Genomic DNA, 7,644 nt, shown 5'->3' on the forward strand with positions numbered 1-7,644 from the left:
GATGGAAAAGGCTTGCCATTACTAAACCTGTTTCTTCCACCATTATTGTTATTGAAACCTTGCTGAGGTCTCTCTTGATTCTTCCATGAGAAATTTGGGTGATTTCTCCATGAAGAATTATAGGTGTTTCCATAGGGTTCTCCTAGGTAATTCACCTCTTCCATTGAAGGGTTCTCAGGATCATAAGCTTCTTCCTCAGATGAAGCATCCTTAGTACTGCTTGGTGCATTTTGCATTCCAGACAGACTTTGAGAAATCAAATTGACTTGTTGAGTCAATATCTTGTTCTGAGCCAGTATGGCATTCAGAGCATCAATCTCAAGAACTCCTTTCTTCTGACTTGTCCCATTGTTCACAGGATTCCTTTCAGAAGTGTACATGAATTGGTTATTTGCAACCATCTCAATGAGCTCTTGAGCCTCTGTAGGCGTCTTCTTCAGATGAAGAGATCCTCCAGCAGAGCTATCCAAAGACATCTTGGATAGTTCAGAGAGACCATCATAGAAAATACCTATGATGCTCCATTCAGAAAGCATGTCAGAAGGACATTTTCTGATCAGTTGTTTGTATCTTTCCCAAGCTTCATAGAGGGATTCTCCATCCTTCTGTCTGAAGGTTTGGACTTCCACTCTAAGCTTACTCCATTTTTGAGGTGGAAAGAACTTTGCCAAGAAGGCATTGACTAGCTTTTCCCAAGAGTCCAGGCTATCTTTAGGTTGTGAGTCCAACCATATTCTAGCTCTGTCTCTTACAGCAAAAGGGAATAGCATCAGTCTGTAGACCTCAGGGTCAACCCCATTAGTCTTGACTGTGTCACAGATTTACAAGAACTCAGCTAAAAACTGATGAGGATCTTCCATTGGAAGTCCATGGAACTTGCAATTCTGTTGCATTAGAGAAACTAATTGAGGCTTAAGCTCAAAGTTGTTTGCTCCAATGGCAGGGATAGAGATGCTTCTCCCATAGAAATTGGGAGTAGGTGCAGTAAAGTCACCCAGCACCTTCCTTGCATTGTTGGCATTGTTGTTGTTGTCGGCTGCCATGGGTTCTTCTTCTTTGAAGAATTCGGTTAGGTCCTCTACAGAGAGTTGTGCCTTAGCTTCTCTTAGCTTTCGCTTCAAGGTCCTTTCAGGTTCAGGGTCAGCTTCAACAAGAATGCCTTTGTCTCTGCTCCTGCTCATATGAAAGAGAAGAGAACAAGAAAATATGGAATCCTCTATGTTACAGTATAGAGATTCCTTGAGGTGTCAGAGGAAAAGAAAAATAGAAGAAGAAGGTAGAAGAATTCGAACTTGATTAGATAGAGTTCGAATTGTGCATTAAGAAGGAGTAGTACTCCATAAATAGAAGGATGTGGGAGGAAGGAAGAAGATTTTCGAAAATTCAACTAAAAAGATTTTGAAAACATTTTGAAAAACACTTAATTGATTTTCGAAAATAAAAGTGAGAAAGAAATCAAGTGATTTTTGAAAAAAAGATTTTGAAATTAGAAATTTAAAAAGATTTGATTGAAAACTTATTTTGAAAAATATGTGATTAGGAAGATATGATTGGTTTTTAAAAAAAAATGTGATTGAGAAGATATGATTTGAAAAACATTTTAAAAAGATTTGATTTGAAAACAATTTTAAAAGATTTGATTTTAAAAAATGATGACTTGCCTAACAAGAAAAGATATGATTCAAACATTAAACCTTTCTCAACAGAAAAGACAACAAACTTGAGATGGTCAATCAAATCATTAATTGTTAGTAAGTATCTTTGAAAAAGGAAAGAAATTGATTTTGAAAACATTTGATTGAAAAGATATGATTTGAAAAAGATTTGATTTTGAAAAACTTTGAAAACTTGAAAAAAAATTGATTTTGAAAACAAAATCTTCCCCCTTGTGCCATCCTGGCGTTAAACGCCCAGAATGGTATCCATTCTGGCGTTTAACGCCCAAAATGCACCCTTTTTGGGCGTTAAACGCCCAACCAGGTACCCTGGCTGGCGTTTAAACGCCAGTCTGTCCTTCTTCACTGGGCGTTTTGAACGCCCAGCTTTTTCTGTATAATTCCTCTGCAGTATGTTCTGAATCTTCAATTCTTTGTATTATTGACTTGAAAAGACACAAATTAAAAATATTTTTGGATTTTTAATAATCAAAATTCAACAAGAATCAAATAACAATGCATGCAAGACACCAAACTTAGCAGTTTGTATACTACTGACACTACATGAGACACATAAACACTCAAGTCAAAAGAATTCAAAGATCAGAGTAAGAAATCATCAAGAATTACTTGAAGATCCTTGAGACACATGAATGAATGTATGCAATTGACACCAAACTTAAGATGAGACACTAGACTCAAGCAAGAAACATCAAATATTTTTGGGTTTTTTTTTTTTGATTTTGTGAATTTTTTTTTTGTGATTTTCGAAAATTAAGTGGAAAAAGATATCAAAATTCTTAATGAGAATTCCAGGAATCAGTGCAATGCTAGTCTAAGACTCCGGTCCAGGAATTAGACATGGCTTCACAGCCAGCCAAGCTTTCAAAGAAAGCTTCGGTCCAAAACACTAGACATGGCCAAAGGCCAGCCAAGCCTTAGCAGATCACTGCTCCAAAAGCAAGATTGATAAAAAATCAACAAGCTTCTGTGATGATAAGTTGAAACCTCGGTCCAATGAGAAGTTATCATCACAGAAGCTTGTTGATTTTTTATCAATCTTGCTTTTGGAGCAGTGATCTGCTAAGGCTTGGCTGGCCTTTGGCCATGTCTAGTGTTTTGGACCGAAGCTTTCTTTGAAAGCTTGGCTGGCTGTGAAGCCATGTCTAATTCCTGGACCGGAGTCTTAGACTAGCATTGCACTGATTCCTGGAATTCTCATTAAGAATTTTGATATCTTTTTCCACTTAATTTTCGAAAATCACAAAAAAAAAATTCACAAAATCAAAAAAAAAAAACCCAAAAATATTTGATGTTTCTTGCTTGAGTCTAGTGTCTCATCTTAAGTTTGGTGTCAATTGCATACATTCATTCATGTGTCTCAAGGATCTTCAAGTAATTCTTGATGATTTCTTACTCTGATCTTTGAATTCTTTTGACTTGAGTGTTTATGTGTCTCATGTAGTGTCAGTAGTATACAAACTGCTAAGTTTGGTGTCTTGCATGCATTGTTATTTGATTCTTGTTGAATTTTGATTATTAAAAATCCAAAAATATTTTTAATTTGTGTCTTTTCAAGTCAATAATACAAAGAATTGAAGATTCAGAACATACTGCAGAGGAATTATACAGAAAAAGCTGGGCGTTCAAAACGCCCAGTGAAGAAGGACAGACTGGCGTTTAAACGCCAGCCAGGGTACCTGGTTGGGCGTTTAACGCCCAAAAAGGGTGCATTTTGGGCGTTAAACGCCAGAATGGATACCATTCTGGGCGTTTAACGCCAGGATGGCACAAGGGGGAAGATTTTGTTTTCAAAATCAATTTTTTTTCAAGTTTTCAAAGTTTTTCAAAATCAAATCTTTTTCAAATCATATCTTTTCAATCAAATGTTTTCAAAATCAATTTCTTTCCTTTTTCAAAGATACTTACTAACAATTAATGATTTGATTGACCATCTCAAGTTTGTTGTCTTTTCTGTTGAGAAAGGTTTAATGTTTGAATCATATCTTTTCTTGTTAGGCAAGTCATCATTTTTTAAAATCAAATCTTTTAAAATTGTTTTCAAATCAAATCTTTTTAAAATGTTTTTCAAATCATATCTTCTCAATCACATTTTTTTTTAAAAACCAATCATATCTTCCTAATCACATATTTTTCAAAATAAGTTTTCAATCAAATCTTTTTAAATTTCTAATTTCAAAATCTTTTTTCAAAAATCACTTGATTTCTTTCTCACTTTTATTTTCGAAAATCAATTAAGTGTTTTTCAAAATGTTTTCAAAATCTTTTTAGTTGAATTTTCGAAAATCTTCTTCCTTCCTCCCACATCCTTCTATTTATGGAGTACTACTCCTTCTTAATGCACAATTCGAACTCTATCTAATCAAGTTCGAATTCTTCTACCTTCTTCTTCTATTTTTCTTTTCCTCTGACACCTCAAGGAATCTCTATACTGTAACATAGAGGATTCCATATTTTCTTGTTCTCTTCTCTTTCATATGAGCAGGAGCAGAGACAAAGGCATTCTTGTTGAAGCTGACCCTGAACCTGAAAGGACCTTGAAGCGAAAGCTAAGAGAAGCTAAGGCACAACTCTCTGTAGAGGACCTAACCGAATTCTTCAAAGAAGAAGAACCCATGGCAGCCGACAACAACAACAATGCCAACAATGCAAGGAAGGTGCTGGGTGACTTTACTGCACCTACTCCCAATTTCTATGGGAGAAGCATCTCTATCCCTGCCATTGGAGCAAACAACTTTGAGCTTAAGCCTCAATTAGTTTCTCTAATGCAACAGAATTGCAAGTTCCATGGACTTCCAATGGAAGATCCTCATCAGTTTTTAGCTGAGTTCTTGCAAATCTGTGACACAGTCAAGACTAATGGGGTTGACCCTGAGGTCTACAGACTGATGCTATTCCCTTTTGCTGTAAGAGACAGAGCTAGAATATGGTTGGACTCACAACCTAAAGATAGCCTGGACTCTTGGGAAAAGCTAGTCAATGCCTTCTTGGCAAAGTTCTTTCCACCTCAAAAATGGAGTAAGCTTAGAGTGGAAGTCCAAACCTTCAGACAGAAGGATGGAGAATCCCTCTATGAAGCTTGGGAAAGATACAAACAACTGATCAGAAAATGTCCTTCTGACATGCTTTCTGAATGGAGCATCATAGGTATTTTCTATGATGGTCTCTCTGAACTATCCAAGATGTCTTTGGATAGCTCTGCTGGAGGATCTCTTCATCTGAAGAAGACGCCTACAGAGGCTCAAGAGCTCATTGAGATGGTTGCAAATAACCAATTCATGTACACTTCTGAAAGGAATCCTGTGAACAATGGGACAAGTCAGAAGAAAGGAGTTCTTGAGATTGATGCTCTGAATGCCATACTGGCTCAGAACAAGATATTGACTCAACAAGTCAATTTGATTTCTCAAAGTCTATCTGGAATGCAAAATGCACCAAGCAGTACTAAGGATGCTTCATCTGAGGAAGAAGCTTATGATCCTGAGAACCCTTCAATGGAAGAGGTGAATTACCTAGGAGAACCCTATGGAAACACCTATAATTCTTCATGGAGAAATCACCCAAATTTCTCATGGAAGAATCAAGAGAGACCTCAGCAAGGTTTCAATAACAATAATGGTGGAAGAAACAGGTTTAGTAATGGCAAGCCTTTTCCATCATCTTCTCAGCAACAGACAGAGAGTTCTAAGCAGAACCCCTCTGACTTAGCAACCATGGTCACTGATCTAATCAAAACCACTCAAAGTTTCATGACTGAAACAAGGTCTTCCATTAGGAATTTGGAGGCACAAGTGGGACAGCTGAGCAAAAAAGTTACTGAACTCCCTCCTAGTACTCTCCCAAGTAATACAGAAGAAAATCCAAAAGGAGAGTGCAAAGCCATAACCATGGCCGAATCTGGAGAGGAAAGAGAGGAAGTGGACGCCACTGAGGAAGGCCTCAATGGGCGTGCACTGACCTCCAATGAGTTCCCTAGTGAGGAACCATGGGAATCAGAGGCTCAAAATGAGACCATAGAGATTCCATTGGACTTACTTCTGCCTTTCATGAGCTCTGATGAGTATTCTTCCTCTGAAGAGGATGAGTATGTCACTGAAGAGCAAGTTGCTAAATACCTTGGAGCAATCATGAAGCTAAATGACAAGTTATTTGGAAATGAGACTTGGGAGAATGAACCTCCTTTGCTCACCAAAGAACTGGATGACTTGTCTAGGCAGAGATTACCTCAAAAGAAACAAGATCCTGGGAAGTTTTCAATACCTTGTACCATAGGCACCATGACCTTCAAGAAGGCTCTGTGTGACTTAAGGTCAAGTGTAAACCTCATACCTCTCTCTGTAATAGAGAAGCTAGGGATCTTTGAGGTACAAGCTGCAAGAATCTCACTAGAGATGGCAGACAACTCAAGAAAACAAGCTCATGGACTTGTAGAGAATGTTTTGGTGAAAGTAGAAGACCATTACATCCCTACTGATTTCATAGTCCTAGAGACTGGGAAGTGCATGGATGAATCCATCATCCTTGGCAGACCCTTCCTAGCCACAGCAAAGGCTGTGATTGATGTTGATGGAGGTGAACTGATCATTCAAGTGAATGAAGAATCCTATGTGTTTAAAGCTCAAGGATATCCCTCTGTCACCATGGAGAAGAAGCATGAAGAGCTTCTCTCAAATCAGAGACAAACAGAGCCCCCACAGTCACACTCTAAGTTTGGTGTTGGGAGGCCACAACCAAACTCTAAGTTTGGTGTTGAACTCCCACATTCAAACTCTAAGTTTGGTGTTGGGAGGTTCCAACATTGCTCTGAGTATCTGTGAGGCTCCATGAGAGCCCTCTGTCAAGCTACTGACATTAAAGAAGCGCTTGTTGGGAGGTAACCCAATGATTATATTTTATATAGTTTCTTTTGTTATTTTATGTTTTTTGTAGGTTGATGATCATAAGAAGTCACAAAATCCATTGAAAAAGCAAAAACAAAATGAAAAACAGGAAGAAAAACAGCACACCCTGGAGGAAGATGTTGCTGGCGTTCAAACGCCAGTAAACCTAGCAGTTGGGCGTTTAACGCCCAGTCTGGCACCATTCTGGGCGTTTAACGCCAGAAAGGGGCACCAGACTGGCGTTAAACGCCAGAAAAGGGCAAGAACCTGGCGTTAAACGCCAGGAATGGGCATCAGCCCGGCGTTTAACGCCAGAAATGGCTCAAAACGTGATTTTGAGCAACATTTGGTGCAGGGATGACTTTTCCTTGACACCACAGGATCTGTGGACCCCACAGGATCCCCACCAACCCCACCACCACTCTCTCTCTTCTTCCCCCATTCACCAATCACCTCAATACCTCTTCCCCAAAACCCCTCACCTATCAACTCCCATCTTTCTCTTCACCACTCACATCCATCCTTCATAAAACCCACCCATAATGGCCGAACCCCATCTCCCCTCTCTCCTATAAATACCCTTCTTCACTCCTTCATTTTCACACAACCTAAACACCACTTTCCCCCTCCTTGGCCGAAAACATAAGCCATCTCCTTCTTCCTCATTTCTTCTTCTTCTACTCTCTTCTTTCCTCTTTTGCTCGAGGACGAACAAACCTTTTAAGTTTGGTGTGGTAAAATCGTTGCTTTTTCGTTTTTCCATAACCATCTATGGCATCCAAGGCCGGAGAAACCTCTAGAAAGAGGAAAGGGAAGGCAAAAGCTTCCACCTCCGAGTCATGAGAGATGGATAGATTCATCTCAAGGGTGCATCAAGATCACTTCTATGATATTGTGGCCTTGAAGAAGGTGATCCCCGAGGTCCCCTTTTCACTCAAAAAGGGTGAATATCCGGAGATCCGCCATGAGATCCGAAGAAGAGGTTGGGAAGTACTTACCAACCCCATTCAACAAGTCGGAATCTTGATGGTTCAAGAGTTCTATGCCAATGCATGGATCACCAAGAACCATGATCAAAGTGTGAACCC

General features: G+C 39.1%; 2 non-coding genes across 2 annotated transcripts; one reads left to right on the top strand and one right to left on the bottom strand.

The window, feature by feature from the left end:
- Positions 1–530: 530 nt before the first annotated feature.
- LOC130971663 (small nucleolar RNA R71) lies at positions 531–638 on the top strand. The gene has a single exon (XR_009082873.1). It is a non-coding gene; the product is annotated as a small nucleolar RNA R71 (small nucleolar RNA).
- A 4,058-nt stretch (positions 639–4,696) lies between these two features.
- On the bottom strand, positions 4,697–4,804 carry LOC130971664 (small nucleolar RNA R71). The gene has a single exon (XR_009082874.1). It is a non-coding gene; the product is annotated as a small nucleolar RNA R71 (small nucleolar RNA).
- Between the last annotated feature and the right edge of the window lie 2,840 nt (positions 4,805–7,644).

Source organism: Arachis stenosperma, chromosome 3, assembly GCF_014773155.1.
Source record: "Arachis stenosperma cultivar V10309 chromosome 3, arast.V10309.gnm1.PFL2, whole genome shotgun sequence".
Lineage (NCBI taxonomy): Eukaryota > Viridiplantae > Streptophyta > Magnoliopsida > Fabales > Fabaceae > Arachis > Arachis stenosperma.